Raw genomic sequence first — 22326 nt, 5'->3', positions numbered from 1 at the left:
CTATTTGTCCAATATGTGATCACAGCTCTACTCCTGTCAGACAGTAAACTTCCATTTTTCTCCTAGTTTTAGCTTTGTCATTATTTAATATAATCGCATACAATGTAGTTTGATTGTCTTCCAGAATAGAACGCGAAGGATAATGAAATTCATGTCCTAATAATTAGAATGCATGTGGGTATGAACAAAAATGCCAACCAACCAGAGCTTCCAGGGAGTAAGCCACTACCCAAAGACTATACCTGGACTAACCCTGGGCTCCAACTGCATAGGTAGCAATGAATAGCCCAGTAAGAGCAGCAGTTGAAGGGGAAGCCCTTGGTCCTGCCGAGGCTGGACCCCCCAGTGAATGGGACTCTTGGGGGAAGCACAGTAATGGGGGTAGGATGGGGAAGGGAACACCATATAGAAGGGGAGATGGAGGGCTTAGGGGGTTGTTGGCCTGGAAACTGGGAAAGGGAATAACATTTGAAATGTAAATAATAAATATCAAATTTAATAAAGATGGGAACAAAGATTGAATGTGGGAAAATCAGAACTAAAATTTCTATCATAGGAGTGCCTAGTAATGTTTTGCTTCTTTTCTTTAAACGTGCAATCTTTTAAGTTAGCAAACTCTAATAGCACCTTTGATGGGTAATATTACTTATTTTAAGTGCCCAATTAACTGTCTTGTTGTTGTTGGTAGAACCACAATCAACATGGATGTGCAGGTGTTTCCTTGTCAGGGTGTAGGTCACATCCTTTGAGTCCATTCTCAGAAACGGTATCCCCGAGCCTGTGGCACTTCTGATTTTAGGAACTTCTGTCGTTGTAAAAATATAAAAATAAAAAAAGTTTCGGTGTCTTTTATCCCACTTGGTCCCTACCGCGATGCCCCAAGATATATGCTAGATAACTTGGCATAAACACATCCCATCTCCTCGGCCACCAAGTGTCTTTTGCAGTCACACACTTTCCTACACTCAAACAGTCCCATAAAAGACAACAATCTTTGACCGAATGGTAACATATAATTGCCCACTTTAACATACAAAGCCCGGTACCATCCATCCCTTGAGAACATTAATAAGAACCTGTAAATCCACAGAGCGAGGCCTTCACATCAGCATCCATCGTCCTGCCACCACTTGTTTCTCTCTCTCCCTCCTTCCTCTTCCTTTCTGTTCTCGTCTCCTCCTCTTCCTCCAAACTTCTCTGCAGCCCATCTTTCCTTTTCCTCCAATGACAGGCCTCCTTCTATCCTGTACCTGCCCCTCACATGTACTTTACAAATTCAATGGGGAGAAGGTTCTGGTGAAGTCACCTGATTCCTGAGTGTGTGACTAGGCAGCTGTCCTTGGGGCAGTGGAATTAGCATGAAAATACAGATAACTCAGGGCAAACCACAACAAACTTCTATACTGATTTCACTCACTATTATTGTGTGAGGTTCAATGTGTACTGTGGTCAAGTTTCCTTTACAACAGTGGGTGAGCACATGGACACCCACACCTATAAGAGGTGCTGTGTGCCTGTACTGTGTTTGGAGATGGTGTAAGTGAGCAGCAGTAGCTGTGTCTTAGTACAAAAGCAAAATAACAGAGATGGGCATAGAGAGTGAAGACTCTGTATCCGTCACAGGCATGAAGAGTACACACATACTTTGTAAGGCACCATCTTCCCTGAACACAGAAGCATGTGATGTCATCCAGTGGTAGGTGGTACAGTCTGATCTTGAGCATGCTCAGTGAAGGAGGGCCTTGTCATCCTGAGTTTTCTCAGCTTAAGGCCGTGGCACCGAAGCACAGATATTTCTGGTATGGGGCTGATGTTGAGTTGCTCGAGCAGTAAAAGCACCCCCTCTGTAACCTCACAACCCCAATGGCCCCAGATTCAAACAATAGAAGAAGAGCACTGATACCTCAAGTTGTCCCAACAGTCACATATGTGTCCACAAGTTACACTCAAACACACACACACACACACACAGAGAGAGAGAGAAAGACATACACACACACATACACACAAACAGACAGACACACACTCAGTCACACACACACACACACACACACACACACACACACATTTATCACCTATTCTCTGCTCTGACAGAAGTCAGTCTGAGACTGGAGACTGTGATGGTCTGGAGATCTGGCAGGCAGGGCCCCTGGCTAAGAGTTAGACCTGTTAGATGGTCTTTCTTCAGAGTTTGTAGGCTCCACTCTCCCTGGGAAGGAGTTGTATGTATGGATCTTGCTTGGTTCCCAAAACATGAGCAGCAAGCCTACCCAATGCTGAATTTTATTACCTGTGTGAACCCAGGCTTATAAGCAGGTCTCAGAGAATCCTGGGTACATAGTGACAGTCCCTGATTCTTCAACAGTGCACACACATTACCTCTAATGTGAGGCTAGGCCTAAGAGTCATACAGGAAGAGACAGCACCCTGAAGTGAGCTCCAGGTGCCTCCAAGAACAGGAATGAAATGTTTATGCTCTTTCCTTGTTATTGTCATTCATCTTGGATATTGAAATATGTGATGTATGTGTTTTTTGTGGGTGTGTGAGTATGAATGTTTGTACGTGACTGAGTGTCTTTGTGGCTGTGTGTGTGTGTGTGTGTGTGTGTGTGTGTGTGTGTGCATGAGTGTGTGTGTGTTGAGCATTTTGCTACTATCTAACACTCTTCTTAGAGAACAATGTATCTGCCATCTTCAGTGACCCTGGTGTTAAGGTGTTGTGGCCAGCTCTTTCCATAAAGTTTTGTTTTAATTTTGTCCTCTTATTCCTCCCCTTTTTTCTCTTCCTGTTCTCTCCTCCTCTTCCTCCTCATCTTCTTCTTCTTTTCTTCTTCCTTCTCCTGAGTTCTAAGCACTAAGCAGTGCTCTTCCTCAAGCCATAGACCCCTATTTAGATATAAAATTAAAATTGCATGTGAAGTATAGAAGCCAGTGCTATATTTCCAGTTAGAAATGTGACCAACTTATCATTATGATTATAAAATTTGCAGGGTTTTCACAAGCTCATTGTAAATGATAACCATTGCTTAATGATATACTTTTAATAATCATATAAGTGTATTTAATGGATATTGTATGCATGGTGTTGAGTCTACCCACAGCCATCACCATATGGAGGCTCCACTTTATGGGTCACTATCCTCCCAGTGCTCTCTCTCAGACTTTGAAAAATCTAGGCTGACATGCCATGGGTGACAGGCAGGAGCTTTGCCACTGAGTCTTCCTCTGTACCTCAGATAAGAGTACTTAGTCATCGTCAGTGTTTTTATATGCTGGAACAAGGACATTTATTCAAAGACAGGGCTTCATGTGTCACAGACTGACCTAAACTCTAAAGTATGGGAAGATGACCTTGAAAACTTGGACGTCGGATCCTCCTGTCTCCTCTCTGAGCTGGGATCACAGGCTTGTGCCACAAGCATGGCATGTGTGGTGCACAGAATGGAATACAGTGGCTCCAAACTCTCGCTTCATCCTGTTGAGGACTGTCAAAGCTTAGCTTTTTATCATCCATCATCTGCCTGCTGAGGTCCTCATCTCTGGAACTATTGAAAAACTCACGTTTATTGGCCAGTGGTAGCTGTTGTTAATACCTCTCCCCAGTCCTGAATATCTGACCACATGAGAGGTGGAGGCAGGATGCTCAGGAGTTCAAGGCCAGCTTCAGCCATATAGCAAAATAGAGGCAAACTTGGTCTACATTAAATCCTCCTTGAAGAAACCATATAGATACCAAGGTGTAACCACCCTGCAAATCAGTATGGGGAACTCTTGGGAAGCAGAGAACACAGGCAGATGTGACAAAGCCATACCACCCACTGATTTACTACCCCAAAGAATGGGCATCCTACTTCCCTGAGTCTTTCCCTGGCAAGTGCATTGTGCCCTCCCCCCTCTCTAGTGGAGTCATGCCAGAAAACAGGAAAGTACAAAGGGTATTGGAGGTGGAGGGTAGTGGAGGGGAGATAGTAAGATACAGTTGCCTAAAACTGGAAACAGCAAGAAATATGAAAGGGATTATGACCGTCTCTGGGGATGAGGGAGGGAGAGAAACACTGAGAGAGAATGGCATCAAGGATGATAGGAAAACCAGAGGAACATTATTTTCTGTTTATGTAAAGATACATAAAGGACTATGGGGACACACAGACAGCACCTGTCCCTGCACACTGCACATACATTCTGAACACTCCCAGATTTCATGGTCCTCATTGCTGTTCAGTGTGCAGGATTCAGGCCATGTGCGCCTACTAGCATCTCGCCTCGAATTGGCCAAAACAACAGAATCCCCGAGTTTTGCAGCAAACTCCCTCTGCATGAGGTTTCAGTATTTAAGGGTGAGGATGAATTTTGTGTGCTTGAGAGCAAAGCAATCCCTTTTGCCAGAGCAATGGAGAACCACAGACAGAGGCAGCAGCTTGTCTGCCCAATGAGGGAGCATTGGCGTTAGTGACATCAATTCTCCATCCAGCACTCGCTGTCCTCACCTTGAGCATCCTCCAGGGTATACAGTGCACTGCAGTTGCAGAGGTGTTGAGGGGAATTGCAGGACTGCTTGTCACCCAGATAAGTTGAAGATTTCTCTTGTGCACAGGCAAGTAATCCTGGTTGACACCACAATTCTCTGAATCCTCGTGTGGCTCCATGACAGTTCGTGACCCTCTTGATTTCCAGGTCTTCCATAAAGAACCAAATTCTGTTTCCTCATCTGCATTAAGCAACCTCATTTTAGGAATGTATTGAAATGAATCAGTGATTTTCTGGTAGGAAGTTTGCAGAGAAGCAGTCTACAGTGGACCCCGAGGAAAGAGGCTGATTCAAAGGAGAAGAAGCAGAATCCCCAGGCTGAGTGGAAAGTGGCAAAATGGCCAACTTCCCAGCTTCTGAGGAGTTGGGGAAATGTGAGTCTGCACTGCATGCTCGGCCCTAGATTTACTCTCCTTCCCACGATTAACTTTGTGGTGGATTAATTTAAATTTAAGCACTCCCATGAGGTCATCCTCTCTGTGGCATGGCCATATTTTGGCAACACCTTGATAAGGATGCTTGTGGAAGCTCAATACTGTTTCCCTGATGGGATTTCCACATCTTCCTGACTTGCCACCTCATTACTGGAATATTCCTGCAACTGGAGAATCTGAGGAAGAATGTCTTTGCCAGTATTCTCCTCTGTGCAACCAACAACAGCTGCTCCACTTCTAGGTGTGGGTCTTCGTGGGGTGATAGACCCCCTTGCCGCTGAGTCTAGATCAACATGTACACCATGAATCATACTCATGGCAGAATATGGAGTCTGAAAGCCAAGTCTGGTTTGCAAATGTTTTTCCTGGGAAGGGGACTTCCAAATTGAGGGTAGAGCCTTTAATCAAGGCAACATCATCAAGTGAACCTCTCTGGGAATTGTAGGGCTGTCTACACTCACTGTGGTGCTTTGAATAGGTTTTCCCCCTTAGACACTTGTGTTTGAATGCTTGGCCTACAGGGAGTTACATTACTAGGAAGCGTGACCTTTTTGAATTAGGTGGCCTTGTTGGAAGAGGTATGACACTTTACCAATTGGCTTTGAGACCCTCTCCCTACCTGCACCAGTCTTCTCCCGGCTGCCTGCTGATCCAGACACGAAACTCTCAGCAACTTTTCCAGTACCATGCCTTCTGGAAGATGCCTTGCTTCTGTCCTTGATGATAATGGACCTCTGAACATGTAAGCCAGCCCCCTTGGTCATTGACACCCCACACATACACACACACACACACACACACACACACACACACACACACACACACACACAGCGTGAGAGAGACAGGGAGAGAGCGAGACAGACAGACTGACAGACAGACAGACATGCACACACAATTTGTGTGTCCAAGTGTATATATAATCTAAAAAGAGTTTTGCCAATTTGGTTGATACTGATTCTGCCAAGAGACACGATAAACACAGTCCTGATGCCTGGGAAATCTTCCTTTGTATGACACATAAGAGTTTGAAGATTTCCCCAAACAAGATGCAATGACATCATCGCTCCTCCGTGTGTACCAGAGTTTGAAGGTCAAACTCTGTAGTTATTATGTAGACACACAAATGCAAAAATAAAGAAATAATGCGTTGGGTAGAGGATGGGAGAACCCGAGGGCCATGACTGAAGTAGATGCAGTTGTCCTGTAGGAGGTTGTCAAAAATATATGAAATCATTAAACTAGATGAAACCAAAAATTGAAAGTTTAGAAGAAATATAAATAGTGCACAGTACCATGAGGACTTGTTAGCAAGTGATTGAAACTATTTTCCAAAACTAATTGAGAAATCATGAAAAAACTTGGGGAAGTTGCTACAGCGGAAAAAAAATCTGGATTAAAATTATCCATCACAAAAGCATTGCAAAGAATGATGGGAAAAGGCAAAGGAAAAGCCATTTAATTTTAAGATTTTTTGAGAGGAAATTCAAGTATGAGAAGCCTCGACTATTTTACGATGGAGTTCACTAACTAATGGTGTTAGCACACAGGGAAGCACAGGCATTAAGGAAGAGCCCCTCTCTGAGGTAAAGGCTGTACACACTCCAGACATAGACACTGCTTGAAAGAGACTCACTCATTATTTTAGACCGTGTGCTTCCTGAAGACAGGAATTCCTTCAGTCTTGTTGCCCTCTGAACCCAAAGGTGATCCCTAGTGAAAACTGAACGATCATGGACTGAATACCTAACTGAAGTCCCTTGTACTAGGGAGGACACACAGCTGGGAGCAAACCCAAAACCTGACCTTAGGAAATAAATCAGTATTTCAGGACCTGGAAAAGGAAGTGCAATCCTGACTTGTCCTGCTGAAGTAGGAGGTGGGATTGGGGGAGGTGCACCCTAGCTGTCACATCTCTGGAAAGGAAGCTCAAAGCAGGCTAATGACTTTCCTTACCCCTGCTGTAATACTATTGCCCACCCTATGGTCTGAATGTGAGTCTTCTCACTAGAGAGCAGGAGTCACGTGATTTCAATATGACCATTCAGGGGAGTCCTGGTTGGCTAGCCAGTCTGATTGGCCAAGTTGTGGACATGTGACCAATTAAGTCATAGATGAGGAGTTACAGTTGGTGCAGGGTGGCTGAGACAGTTGGTAACTGGCCTGCTATCACTGAGGTTAAGGTTTCACTCTGGCACTCCAGAGGCAGAGACAGTATGCTGAGGCAGTGTGTGACACCATGATTAGAGGACAGCGGCTCTTGTCTATTCCTCAAAAACCCAGGTACATCCTGCTCTTCCTAGTCTTGCTACAGAAGTGGGTCCCTCACCCTGACTTCTCTGCTTGTTAGATCCACTTTGGTTGGGTTGTAGGCACTGACCCTCTCTTCCCACCGCCTGGCTAACTGAGGTGTTAAGGCTACAGGAGTCTATGACTCTCCTAGGACTCTGTGCAGCCCTCACTGTACAGTCAGTGCTGACTGAGACACCCAGGCCCCTGCCCAGGACATGTCCGTTTGGCCTCCCCAGGGAAGCAGAGCCCTGCCCTCTTTGATGTCCCCTTTTTATGTTCAGGATCCTGCAAATGTGCACATTCTGCTTAGGGGAGAAAACACCACATTTGTCTTTAGCAACTTCTCTTATCTTGTGTAACATTATCCTTAGTTCCACCTATTTTCTAGAAAATGACAAAATGTCATTTTTTTAGATATATTTCTTCTTTACTTACATTTCAAATGTTATTCCCTTTCCTGGTTTCCTGTCCATAAGCCACTGTCTCCTCCCCCTTCCCCATACGAGTTTTCCCCCCCGTCCACCGCCCTTAGCAGCCCCCTTCTGCACTGGGGGTCCAACTTTGGCAGGACCAATGGCTTCTCCTTCCATTGTTACCCAACATGTCTATTCTCTGCTACATATGCCATTGGATCCCTGGGTCAGTCCATGTATAGACTTTGGGTAATGGTTTAGTCCTTGGATGCTCTGGTTGGTTGGCATTGTTGTTCTTATGTGGTTGCAAAATCTCATTCTTAAAGCAAGGCACTATCTTTTCTCTATATATGCTTCACGTGTTTTTAATGTATGGATCTGTGTATTTCAATCTCACCTTCTATTCCTTAGTAAACTGATCTTGATCATGAATGTGACTTTTAAATGTGTCTGAAATAGTGTGAAGTAACATGTACCCTCATTAAGGTTTGTCACATCTTTTATATGAAAATACGGGCATAGTTTTTAGTTTATTGTAGTTTTTCTGAAGTCTAGTTTTATTTTTCCCGCGTAAATGGTAGGCTATGCCTTTAGAGGTTTATTGTAGTTTTAAGTGTATGTGTGCATCTGCACACCGTGAAAGTCAAAAGACAAATGTGGGGCCAGTTCTTTCCTTCTACCGTGTGTGCTTGAGGGATGAGTCTTGGATCATCATCTCTGGTGGTAAGCAGCACTGGTTTTGGGTACAGGGTAACATTGGATTTTTGGAACATATTGGAAAGTTTCCCTTTATTTTCATTTTATGGAATTATTTTACGAACATTGGTGTTGTTTAAAATCTAGTAGAATTCATTTTGAATACATCTTGCCTTGGATTTATTGTTGATTTTTTGGTTATTAATCTTTTAAATTCATTGCTTGTTATTGACCTATTCAGGCATTTTATATGCATATTGAAGTTTGCACATTTCTCCCTCTCCATTGATTACAATATAGGTTTCCTATTCTTACCCATAGATTCTCAGGTCTGTTTTAATGGTTGTTTTGTTGGATCTGTTTATTTATTTGATGCAAGTTAGTATAGCGTTGTTCTCTTTAGACACACCAGCAGAGGACATTAGATCCCATTACACATGGTTGTGAGCCACCAGATAAATTACTGGTAATTGAACTTAGGACCTCTGGAAGAATAGTCAATGCTCTTAACCACTGAGCCATCTCCACCCTTGTTCTGATGGTTCTTAGAGCCTAGCATATGTACTAGTGTACAACATTCATTTGTTTCTCTCATTTTACTCTGTATCTTTTAATTTTGTTAGATTTGGGGATGCTGCCTCAGTTTCCTCTCTCCTTTCCAAGGACCATGCTTTCTTTTTTCATTGTTCATTATGGTCTGTTTGGTTAGGGTCAGCTCTCACCTTCAGTGTGTTTTGTCAGCTACTGCTTTGGGTTTTGTTTGTTATTTTTCTGACAGAGAATCTTTCCTGTGTCTCTCAAATGATGAAGGAGAAGAGGCTCATCTCTCTGGTTGTTGAACCATGGGAGCAGGGAGTATCCTGACAAGGACTGAGAGGTTATGGAAGGAGCCAGGTTCTAGCTTTCTGGGGATGTGTGTCTGTACACCATCAGACAGCAATGAGACTCTGGGTCTGTGTGCTTATAGGCTTCCTCCAGTGACTGTAATTTACCTACTAGCTCTACGCTCTGTCAGCATACTGCAGCACCAGCCATGATGTCATGGTCAAACTGGTCAAGCATGGCACCCTATCCCAGATCCTGACTTTGTATTTGCAACATGTCCTGGATCCTTGACCACCAGCAGCAGGTGAGTTACCCATGGGAAATGGGACCCTTTGGTTCCTTTTGCACATTTACTAGGCTGAACCGTCATGTCCTCTCTCTCCCAGCAGATGGTGCAACGAACTTTCTGACCAAGATGTGAAAGTGTTTCCGCTGAGCCTTGAGATGTGAACATATATTGCGCCTGTCATCTGGACGGAACAACTTGAGGAAGGGCCATCCATATTCCCGCTCCCTAACCAGGACACTGCTAAGGTGAATATGAGGAGTAAGTCCATCTCTGACTCCTTTTCCCTGAAGGGCTTCACTGCCCTGAAGGCAGCACACCTGTGTATGCCCTGCCTGTGACGTTACTGATACAGACCAAATGGAGAGAGCAGCATGACCGATGCCTGCCCTGTGGACTACACTGATAGTCTAAGATCAAGAAAAGCACCAAGGGCTGTCATGGCAGTGAGTCAAAGCCAAAGTAAGCAGAGATGAGGAGGAGGAAAGGAGAAACTTGATGGAGTGAGGAGAGCATTGGCATCCATTTTGGAAGGCCATGCCCACTGCAATAGGTAAAGCAGAGTAGCTTCTCTCCAGGATCCTGGACCTAACGGCAGAAGTTTCGGGCGATCCCTGACCAGGCTCCATGGAGGCAGAGCATCATGCCGTGAGTTAGCTCGGTACAGGAGTTCACTAATCTAAGCTTAGGAACAGATTATGTACTCCAGGGCATGCTAAATGCCGGTTGATGCCGCACATACCTTAATAATTTAAATGACACACAGAGGAGAGGACATTATCTTTTAGCAGACTCCACAGGTGCCTGCCTCACAGTGTGACAAAGAATACTACCGAGTATGGCTTAGACACCACAGTGGACACTGACTTGTTGCCAGACCTTGGGCACAGGGCACACATGCAACTGTGTGAGATTCAAAGCTCCTTCATGTAGACTGTATATCAAAGTACTGCTGGGAAGCTATGTACAGTTCAGTCAGTGTTAGCAGGGGTCACGTGTGGAAAGAATATAGAATAACAGAGTTGCTTTTCCTTCCAGCCTACGTGCCTGGTCTCCTTCATATGAGCCATTGCTTCTTAACCTTTGTAACTCTGCAGCCATTTAATGCAGGTATTCATGTTGTGGTGACCTCCACACCCCTACACACAACCATAAAATTACCTTACTGCTACTTCCAAGCTTCCTAGTTTTCTACTGCTATGAATAATATTGTAACTATCTGAGATGCAGGATATCTGATATATAAGCCCCAAAGTGGTTGTGATCCTCATTGAGGACCAACTCTCAGAGCAGCTCGTGCAGGGCTGTCAGCTTGGCTGATCCCCTGACACCTGAGAGGGCCTGGTGTCCGAGGGTGGCTCACAGCTCCCTGCCACAATGTTCTCTCCTCTGTGATGAGACAGCTATACTGCGGAAGTGTGATGGTGCAGGGATATTTTTAGGTCCATTTCCTTCTTTTCCCTGAGTCTTGGAGCTTCAATGATTGTGGTACACAGATCAAGTGTAGAGGACATTAGCCAGCCTGTGCACTCCAGGCTTTGGTTATCTAAGATTCACTATTCTTGTGTGAGACCAGAGGCAAATTCCCGGGAGGAGCCATAAACAGGTCTCTCAAAAAGCACCTAAACGGTAATAGTTGGGCCTCCTTAGGGCCCTCTAAGAGGATATGAGCTAAGGGTTTCAGTCCACTGGTGGTCAAGACAGATCGACAGTGCAGTGTTAGACTCCAGTCAGGTCAGCTCATGTCCAAACAGGATGCAAAGAAGGTGGCAGAAGCCTCAAGACCCTTCAGGTACTTTCTGGTTCCCCTTTCCTCCAATAAAGTTTTTACCTATGGGTATATTTAGACCCCTGTTCATATTTTAATAATATATATTATATGCCATAATTATATATATGAATATTTAGACTTAATTCATGGGAAAATGGGCTTTTAAGAAAAGGACTCCTCTGTCATTCATGTGCTCTCTCTGAGGGAGGCATAGGTTACAGAGACAGGAGAGATGTGGGCCTATTGTGCTAGGTCCACTTGTGTTTTAAGTGTGAATCAGTTTTCCTTGGTCACTCCCTAAATTCTGGGTGTTTGATCTTACACCGTGTCTCGTCTGGGTTCTTCCCTTTCAGAAACACAATGCGTGAACCTGCTGCAGGGTGGAGAAGAGACAACTTGAGCCTTTTCCCAAACACTTATGGACTCCTTCTAGATGTATTCTTGGATGAGGTTTGCAAGAATTTTATTGAGTATTATTGTGTTGATATTCATAAGGGAAATTGGTCTGAAGTTCTCTTTCTTTGTTGGGTCTTTGTGTGTTTTAGGTATAAGAGTAATTGTGGCTTCATAGAAGGAATTTGGTAGTGCTCTGTCTGTTTCTATTTTGTGGAATAGTTTGGACAGTATTGGTATGAGGTCTTCTATGAAGGTCTGATAGAATTCTGCACTATCCCTATCTGTTTCTGGGCTGTTTTTAATTTTGAGAATTTGAATAACTGCTTCTATTTCTTTAGGAGTTAAAGGGTTGTTTAGATGGTTTATCTGTTCCTGCTTTAACTTTGGTACCTGGTATTTTTCTAGATAATTGTGCATTTCCTCCAGATTTTCAAGTTTTATTGAGTATAGGCTCTTGTAGTAGGATCTGATTTTTTTTTTAAATTTCCTCCGATTCTGTTCTTATGTCTCCCTTTTCATTTCTAATTTTGTTAATTTTAACACGCTCTCTGTGGACTCTTGTTAGTCTGTCTAAGGGCTTAGCCTTCGTGTTGATTTTCTCAAAGAACCAGCTCTTGGCTTAGTTGATTCTTTGTACAGTCCTTTTTGTTTCTACTTGGTTGATCTCATCCCTGAGTTTGATTATTTCTTGCCTTCTACTCCTCTTGAGTGTGTTTGCCTCTTTTTTTTTGTTTAGAGCTTCTAGGTGTTCTGTCAAGCTGCTGATGTAAGCTCTCTCAAATTTCTTTTTGGAGGCACTCAGAGCTATGAGTTTTCCTGTTGGCACAGCTTTCATTGTGTCCCATAAGTTTCGGTATGTTGTACCTCCTTTGTCATAAACTTCTAACAAGTCCTTAATTTCTTTCTTTCTTTTTTTTTGACCAAGATATCATTGAGTAGGGTGTTGTTCAGCTTACATGTTTATGTGCGAGTTCTATCATTATTATTGTTATTGAAGATCAGCTATAGTCCATGGTGATCTGATAGGATGCATGGGAATATTTCTATCTTCCTGTTGAGGTCTGTTGTGTGACTGATTGTACTATCCGTTTTGGACAAGGTACCATGAGGTGCTGCGAAGAAGGTCTATCTTTCTGGTTCAGGATGGAATGGACTATGAGTAGCTGTTCAATCCATTTGGTTCATAACTTCTGTTAGTTTCTCTATGTCTCTGTTTAGTTTCTGTTTCCACAATCTGTCCATTGATGAGATTGGGGTGTTGAACTCTCCTGCTCTTATTGGGTAAGGTACAATGTGTGGTTTGAGCTTTAGTAAGGTTTCTTTTATGTATGTAGGTGCCCTTGTATTTGGTGCATAGATGTTTAGGATTGAGAGTTCATCGTGGTGATTTTACCTTTGATGAATATGAAGTGTCCTACCTTATCTTCTTTGATGATGTTTAGTTGAAAGTTGAGTTTATTCAATTTTAGAATGGCTACTCCAGCTTGCTTCTTCAGACCATTTGCTTTGAAATTTGTTTTCTAGCCTTTTAGTCTGAGGTAGTGCCTGTCGTCTCTGAGGTGGGTTTCCTACATGCAGAAATATGCTGGGTCGTTTTTACGTATCCAGTCTATTAGTCTGTTTATTTTTATTGGGGAATTGAGTCCATTGATGTTGAGAGATATTAAGGACAAGTGATTGTTGCTTTCTGTTATTTTCATATTTAGAGGTGGGATTATGTCTGCGTGTCTCTCTTCTTTTGGTATTTTTGCAAGGAGATTACTGTCTTGCCTTTTCTAGGATGTGGTTTCCATCCTTGTTTTAGTCTTTTCGATTTTTATCCTTTGTAGGGATGGATTTGTAGAAAGATATTGTGTAAATTTGGTTTTGTCGCGGAATATCTTGGTTTCTCCATGTTAATTGAGAGTTTTGCTGGATATAGTAGCCTAGACCGGCATTTGTATTCTCTTAGGGTCTCTGACATCGGTCCAGGATCTTCTGGTTTTCAAAGTCTCTTGTGAGAAGTCTGGTATAATTCCTAAAGGTCTACCTTTATATGTTACTTGACCTTTTTCCCTTACTGCTTTTAAAATTCTTTGTTTGTTTTGTGCATTTGGTGTTCTGACTATTATGTGACAGGAGGGATTACTTTCTGGTCCTATCTATTTGGAGTTCTGTAGGCTTCTTGTACTTTATGGGCATCTCTTTCTTTAGGTTCGGGAAGTTTTCTTCTATAATTTTGTTGAAGATATTTACTGGTCCTTTAAGTTGGGAGTCTTCACTCCCTTCTATACCTATTATCCTTAGGTTTGATCTTCACATTGTGTCCTGGATTTTCTGGGTGTTTTGGGCTAGGAGGTTTTTTTTCTGTTTTATATTATCTTTGACAGTTGTGTCAATGTTTTCTATGGTATCTTTGGCTCCTGAGATTCTCTCTTCTATCTCCTGTATTCTGTTGGTGATGCTGGCATCTGTGACTCCTGATCTCTTCCCTAGGTTTTCTATCACCAGGGTTGTCTCCCTTTGTGCTTTCTTTCTTGTTTCTATTTCCATTTTTATCTCCTGGATTGTTTTGTTCAATTCCTTCACCTATTTGTTTGCGTTTTCCTGAAAATCTTTTAGGGATTTTTGTATTTCCTCTAAGGGCTTCAACTTGTTTACTTGTGTTGCCCAGTATTTCTTTAAAGGAGTTATATATGTCCTTCTTAAATTCCTCCATCATCAAGATACAATGTGATTTTAAATCTAAATCTTGCTTTTCTTATGTGTTTGAATATCCAGTATTTGCTTTGGTGGGGGAACTGATGGTGCCAAGTAATCTTGGTTTCTGTTGCTTGGGTTCCTGAGCTTGCTTCTCACCATCAGTTGTCTCTGGTGTTAGTTTGTCTTGATATTTCTGAGAATGGCTTGACCCTACTGTAGGCTGTGTGTCAGCACTCCTGTATACCTGTTTTCCTGTTTTCTTTCAGCCATTTCTAGGAACAGAGTGCTCTGCCCTCAGGCATGTAGGTGGTGCTAGTGATTGTCTTTCTGCTCTCAGCACAGGAAGGAATCAGAAGGGTCCTGCCACTGACTACTCCTAGGTTCCTGTGTGCAGAGGGCAGATCTGGCACTAGGTGATTCCCTCTTTGGTCAGGAATGTGGACAGGGGTAGTCTTCTCTAATTTCTCCAGAGCGTCCAGACTTCTGAGGGTCCACACCCACGTCAAGGGATTTGGGTGCAGGGAGCTGTTTGACCGGTTCACTTCAGTTCAGGGCACTGAATGGGACCACAGGTACCTGCCGCTGACTGCTCCTATATTCCCTGTGTCCAGAGGCATCATGCAGTTGGGCCAGCAATGTGGGCAAAGGTGTGCAGAAGGGTGGTCTGTCCTGAAGTCTGAGGATGGTCCGTACTTCTGGGTGTTCAGTTCTCTCTTCCACAGTATTTGGGTGAAGAGAGCTGTGGGATAGCATCAATTCTGTCAGACCTCAGAATTCTAAGAGTCACAGAAACAAGGAAACTATCTGCTGCTCCCAATACCACGCACCTGCTAGAGCATGAGGCAAATCATAGTCAGCTGATGTGGAAAATAGGAAATAGCGCCATATTCCCCACCCGTGATTAAAATAAAAATACTCATATATTTGTGGTTTTAAAAGAAGAAAAATGCTAAAATTTGTCAGTACACCTCTCTTTCTAGGGAACGTGAGAGTAAATTTTGTGAACAACAGGTCTTTGCTCCAAGTGTGTGAACCATGTATTTGCTCACCTTTGGGATGACCCCTTTGTTCCCAGCTCTTGGTGATGGTGGGTAATCCTTGAAGAATAGGATTAGTAGGAAAAGACTCCCCTGTTCACACACATCCCAGTTCTTATTGCCGTGTCCACAGAGCTGGGGCTCATTCACGAATCTCTAACAATATTCATCAGAAGGAGAGAATTCTCAATCTTCTGAATTGCAGTGCAGATCTCAGGAAAGCTCACTTTGGCATGTGTCAGAAGAGCTGAGGGCATATAACACTGAGCCGGCCTCCTCATCACCAAGGGATCCTGGCAGTAGAGAGGTTGTCACAGCCCTTTTCCAGTCTGCAGCCCAGCCAGCCCCTCCTGTATCCTTTTCCTGTTTGCTACTTCCAAATGCTGTTGCCAGATCGGTCAGAAATGCATTCTGTCCATGTTTTCTTCCTTCTTTCTGAGCCCCAGAACTTCTCTGTCTGCGCACTTATTTTTCACAATGTACTTTAATCCCATTCAACCTCCCCTCTGGCTTACAACACACATGAGGTAGTTAAAAAGCAAGGGTATTGGGATATGGGGAAGTGTGGAAGTGGACCTGTTCAGAATCAGTTCTTTAGGTCAATTCCAGTTCTTGTTGTTCTCAGTCCATTCCTCTAGCGAACACCAAACATGAGCATGCAGCTGCCGTCTGGAGCACGGAGCAGACACCACACAGGAATCAGGAAGGGCAGTTCAAGCCAGAACAAACAAGGTCAACCAGTATTCTGTAAGGGTGAGTTGACATTAGAATGAAATATGCAAATGTTTCATGACTGGAACATGGATATATCCTCCTGTCACCAAAGACATGCAGTTCTTCACAAAGCAAAAAGCCCAAGGGATTCACGGACACAGTGTCTGATTTTACAAAAAAAAAAAAAATTAATGCAAATTCAAAAGGTTAGCCCAAGTGATCGATCACACACAGATAAACACAGAGACTGGACAATATATAGATGGAAGGACAGTACAGAAACTGGATAAACAGAATCAGGGCAAAAACTGTTACTAGCAGCTTTTTTTCAGACTAGTCATTTCTTGGGGGTGGTTGTGGGGTTCTAACAACATACAATACAGAGATTACATAAGCCGAGAGACTAGGCAATAAATGCTAGACCTAGTTTTTTTCACACACAGATAAACACAGAGACTGGACAATATATAGATGGAAGGACAGTACAGAAACTGGATAAACAGAATCAGGGCAAAAACTGTTACTAGCAGCTTTTTTTCAGACTAGTCATTTCTTGGGGGTGGTTGTGGGGTTCTAACAACATACAATACAGAGATTACATAAGCCGAGAGACTAGGCAATAAATGCTAGACCTAGTTTTTTTCAGACTAACAATTTTTCCCTCTTGGAGCTCAAGCAGGAATTCTTTGGCCCAATACAGAAGACTCGTCACAATCCCTTAAGTTGGCTGGGTAGTTTTAGTCGCTGCATGTGTTATGGTTGTTATCATCCAGGGTTGTAGATAGTTTTGTTTGAATTTTTGTATATTAAGTGAAATTTAACGTGTTTGTTTGATTTTTGTGTTCTATATTGAAAGAAATATGTTTTTCATTAAGTCATTCTATATTCTTCGAAATTTAAACTTGTTCTGTTAGCCTATTTTTGACTATTGTAATAAGGCCTTTATTGAAAATGTGGTGGTTTTTCAGTTGTATCTATTGTGAGTAAATAGTTAATGTCAGAGGAAAGGTCAGTTCTTGAACAGAAAGGGGGACATGATGAGGAAGCTTAAGCATTCTTTGGAAAGTCATTTGCGTTGAATGGTGATTTGCTGGCGCGAAGACATGAAGGAACATTTCCCTGAAGTAGATGAGGTTGAAAAGATGTTTACCTAAGCAAACTTGTGCCAGGGCACATGATGAATGACTCTTTGCTAACAACTCACATGTATTGATCTACCTTCCATACTTGAGGTTCATTTGTCAGGATGTCCTAGAGAGAAACTCATCAAAATTTTCTGGTTGTGTGCTGTGTTTCATGATATTTTTGAGATCACAAGCCAAATGGCAGAGTGATGTCAGCTGAGGCAGGCTCACATCCTGAGGTAAGACACCTGGTGAGCTAAAACCCAGGGAGGTCATGTGATGTTTGTAGGGCGTATAAATAGGATTCAACAGCTGTGAGAAGAGATTGCATTGCTCGCACTCTAACCTCTTCTTGGCCTTGTGTCTTCACTGATGTTCCCTCAGTCCAGAGAGACACAGCTGCTCCTGGCATCCCTGCTGGTCCGAATCCCTCCTGCTGCCTGCCTCATGTTAATTCAAGTGAGGCCTAGTTATACCTACTAAGGTCTGTTATCACTGCTGCTATCCTGACAATACCAAACTTGTCTCCTCATGTATCTGTAAATTGTTTTTGAGAGTCAGTCCAGCTTCCACTGCTGACCTGTGAACTGATGATTTCCTGAGAAGGTAGATTGGATTTGCTCCCAAGAACCATTTCTACACAGGTCCACTTCCCCTGTATCATTTCTTTTCCACTACTTCTGGTGTGTAGTGTGCTAAAATGGTGATTAAAGCATCTATGATCATAATTAAAAGTAAGCTTTGAAAAAATTAATGTTATGACTACTGATTTTTTGAGTGAATATTGTCTACCCACTTTGTTGATGTGTTCGTTACATGCACTCTGCTGTAGGAGTTCTTGGGTAGAATTTTTGTGGTCACCGATGTGTACTATCATATCATCTGCAAATAAGGGTACTTTTGGCTGCCTCATCTCCTTTAGTTGTCTTATTGCTCTAGCGAGAACGTCAAGTACTATGTTGAGTGGGCAACCTTCTCTCCAATATTAGTGGAATTGCTTACATTCCCCTCCATTCAATTTGATGTTTGCCATTGGTTTGCTATATATTGACTTCATTATATTTAAGTATGCACTTTGTATCCTTGATGTCTCCATGACTTTTTAACATGAAGTGTTGCTGGATTTTGTCAAAGGATTCGTCAGCCTCAAATGATCCTGTGGGGTGTTTTTCCTTTCAGTGTTTTTATACAGTGGATTCCCATGGTGGAATTCCATTTAATGAGTCATCTTTCCATCCCTGGGATCAAGTCTACTTGATCATGGTGGATGCTATCTAAGATACGTAGTTAGATCGAGTTTGGATGTGTTTTCTGATTGTTTCTATATCAACGTTCATAAAGGTAATTCATCTGAAATTCTCTTTATTGTGTCTTCTTGTGGATTAGGTATCATTATGACTGTAGCCTCATAGAAGAAGTTTGGCAGTGTTTCTTCTCTTTCTATTTTGTCAAGTAGTTTAAGGAGTGTTGGTATAAGTCTTCTTTTTAAAGTCTGGTGGAATTGTGTATGAAAATCATCTGCCCTGAGTTTGTTTTGTTTGAGAGACTTTCATTGACTTTCTATTTCTTAAAGGGTTTATAGGACTGTTTGAATTGTTTACTTGATCTTGATTTGCCTTTGGAAAATATTTTCTATAGAAAACTGTCCATTACATGCAGATTTTTTAATTCTGTGGCATTCAGGGTTTTGAAGTAAGACGTCATGACACTTTGTAGTTCTTCAGTGTCCTTTGCTCTAGCTTTCTTGTAATTTCTGATTTCCTTGCTTTGGGTGTTCTCTTTCTTTCTTTAGTTTGCTAAGGTTCTGTCTGTCTTCTTGATTTTCTGAAATAAGCAGTCCTTGGTTACATTGGGTCTTGATGTGCTTCTCTTTATTTCTCATTTGTTGAATAAGGATTGAGTTTGATTATTTTTTATTGACTGCTTGTTTTATTTTGCTTCTGTTTATTCTAGATCTTTCAGGCCTGCTTTGACATTGCTAGGAGGAAATCTCTCCAAACCCTTTGTGAAGGCATTTAGTGCTATGGACTTTCTTAGCACTATTTCTTGTTTGTTTGTTTGTTTGTTTGTTTGTTTGTTTTTTGGAGCTGAGGACCGAACCCAGGGCCTTGAGCTACCCACTGAGCTAAATCCCCAACTTAGCATTACTTTCCTCATGTACTGTGAATTTACGTATGTTGGGCTTTCATTTTCCTTGAATTCTAGAAAGTCCTATTGAATCTTGTGTTTATGGAGACTGCATGATTTCTATACCGTCTGCCCGTGTATTCTTTCTGTAAAGAACATGATTTTTTCTGAAGGGAATGTTGAAGTGACAATATATTTACTAAAGGGTCATGGAAATTTTGATGAATATTTTCTATGAAACTTTACGTTATAACTAGGGAGTAATTTATATGTAGGAAATAAGGGTATGTGCATCTGATGGATAGGTGAGATTGTGCATGTGCCCAGAGAAGTGTGGGAACTGTACTAACTGCATTATGGTTTAAGATATGCTTAACTTCAAGTATCTGTGATATGAGAAGTGGGTTCTATCACATATTTCTATATTAACAGTTGATTTTTATTTTAATTTTTTTATCTTTAATTACTTGGGTATTTCTTATTTACATTTTGATTGTTATTCCCTTTCCGGGTATCCGGGCCAACATCCCCCTAACCCCCCTCCCCTTCTCAATGGGTGTTCCCCTGCCCATCCTCCCCCCATTACTGCCCTCTGTCCAACAATCAGGTTCATTAGGGGTTCAGTCTTGGCAGGACCAAGGGCTTCCCCTTACACTGGTGCTCTTACTAGGCTATTCATTGCTACCTATGAGGTCAGAGTCCAGGGTCAGTCCATGTATAGACTTTGGGTAGTGGCTTAGTCCCTGGAAACTCAAGTTGGTTGGCATTGTTGTTCATATGGGGTCTCAAGTCAGCTTCAAGCTCTTTCAGTCCTTTCTCTGATTCCTTCAATGGGGGTCCTGTTCTCAGTTCAGTGGTGTGCTGCTGGCATTCGCCTCTGTATTTGCTGTATTCTCGCTGTGTCTCTCAGGAAACATGTACATCTAGTTCCTGTCAGCCTGCACTTCTTTGCTTCATCCATCTTATCTAGTTTGGTGGTTGTATATGTATGAGCCACATGTGGGGCAGGCTCTGAATGGGTGTTCCTTCTGCCTCTGTTCTAAACTTTCCTCCCTATTCACTCCGAAGGGTATTCATGTTCCCCTTTTAAGAAAGAGTGAATCATTCGAATTTTGGTCATCCTTCTTGAGTTTCATGTGTTCTGTGCATCTAGGGAAATTCGAGCATTTGGGCTAATATCCACTTATCAATGAGTGCATACCATGTGTGCTTTTCTGTGATTGGGTTACCTCACTCAGGAGGATAGTTTCCAGTTTCCTCCATTTGCCTATGAATTTCATAAAGTCATTCTTTTTGATAGCTGAGTAGTATTCCATTGTGTAAATGCACCACATTTTCCCTATCCATTCCTCTGTTGAAGGGCATCTGGGTTCTTTCCAGCTTCTGGCTATTATAACTAAGGCTGCTATGATCATAGTGGAACATGTGTCTTTGTTATATTTTGGGGCATCTTTTAGGTATATGCCCAAGAGAGGTATAGCTGAGTCCTCGGGTAGTTCAATGTCCAATTTTCTGAGGAACCTCCAGTCTGATTCCCAGAATGTTTGTACCCGTCTGCAATCCCACCAACAATGGAGGAGTTTTCTTCTTTCTCCATGTCCTCGCCAGCATCGGCTGTCACATGAGTTTTTGATCTTAGCCATTACGAATGGTGTGAGGTGAAATCTCAGGGTTGTTTTGATTTACATTTCCCTTATGACTAAAGATGTTGAACATTTCTTTAGGTGCTTCTCTGTCATTCAGCATTCCTCAGCTGTGAATTCTTTGTTTAGCTCTGAACCCTATTTTTTATTAGGGCTATTTGTTTTCCTGCCATCTAAGTTCGTGAGTTCTTTGTGTATTTTGGATATGAGCCCTCTATCAGTTGTAGTATTGGTAAAGATCTTTTCCCAATCTGTTGGTTGCCATTTTGTCCTAACAGCAGTGTCCTTTGCCTTACAGAAGTTTGACAGTTTTATGAGATCCCCTTTCTTGATTCTTGATCTTAGAGCCTAAGCCATTGGTATTTTCTTCAGGACATTTTCTCTAGTGCCCATGTGTTCGAGACTCTTCCCCACTTTTTCTTCTATTAGTTTGAGTGTATCTGGTTTGATGTGGAGTTCCTTAATTCAGTTGGACTTAAGCTTTGTACAGGGTGCTAAAAATGGATTGATCTGCATTCTTCCATGTGCTGACCTCCAGTTGAACCAGCACCATTTCCTGAAAATGCTATCTTCTTTCCATTGGATGGTTTCCATTGGATGGCTCTGTAATACTGCTTGAGTTCAGGGATAATGATTCCCCTTGAAGTCCTTTTATTGTTGAGGTTAGTTTTGGCTATCCTGGGTTTTTTTTATTCCAGATGAATTTGCAAATTGTTCTCTCTCATTCTCTGAAAATTGGATAGGTAGTTTCATGGAGATTGCATTGAATCTGTAGATCGCCTTTGGTAAAATGGCCATTTTTACTATATTAATCCTGCCAATCCATGAGCATGGGAGATCTTTCCATCTTCTGAGATCTTCTTCAATTTCTTTCTTCAGAGGCTTGAAGTTCTTATAGTACAGATCTTTCACTTGCTTGGTTAGATTCACAACGATGTATTTTATACTATTTGGGACTATTATGAAGGGTGTCGTTCCCCTAATTTCTTTCTTGGCTTGTTTTTATCTCTTGTGTAGAGGAAGGCTACTGATTTATTTGAGTTAATTTTATACCCAGCCACTTTGCTGATGGTGTTTATCACGTTTAGTAGTTCTCTGTTGGAACTTTAGGGATCACTTAAATATACTATCATATCATCTGCAAATAGTGATATTTTCACTTCTTCCTTTCTAATCTGTAACCCTTTGATCTCCTTTTGTTGTCTGATTGCCGTGGCTACAACTTTGAGAATTATATTGAATACATAGGGAGAGAGTGTGCAGCCTTGTAGAGTCCCTGATTTTAGTGGGATTGCTTCAATTTCTCTCCATTTAGTTTAATATTAGCTACTGGTTTGCTGTATATGTCTTTTACTATGTTTA

General features: G+C 42.2%; 1 long non-coding RNA gene across 6 annotated transcripts in view; it reads left to right on the top strand.

The window, feature by feature from the left end:
- The first annotated feature begins 7070 nt into the window (after positions 1 to 7070).
- Positions 7071 to 22326, top strand: part of LOC134482691 (uncharacterized) — a 53381-nt gene continuing 38125 nt past the window's right edge. The window contains exons 1-3 of one of the 6 annotated variants that reach the window (XR_015641120.1): positions 7071 to 7241; positions 9375 to 9488; positions 9574 to 9718. This is a non-coding gene — a long non-coding RNA (uncharacterized LOC134482691). Of the gene's footprint in view, positions 7242 to 9326; positions 9489 to 9573; positions 9719 to 15981; positions 16110 to 22326 lie in introns of those variants that run through there. The other 5 variants (XR_015641118.1, XR_015641119.1, XR_015641122.1 and 2 more) reach the window with 5 other exon arrangements.

Source organism: Rattus norvegicus, chromosome 17 (genome assembly GCF_021556685.1).
Source record: "Rattus norvegicus strain SHRSP/BbbUtx chromosome 17, alternate assembly SHRSP_T2T, whole genome shotgun sequence".
NCBI lineage: Eukaryota > Metazoa > Chordata > Mammalia > Rodentia > Muridae > Rattus > Rattus norvegicus.
This window is presented reverse-complemented; position numbering and strand designations above follow the sequence as displayed.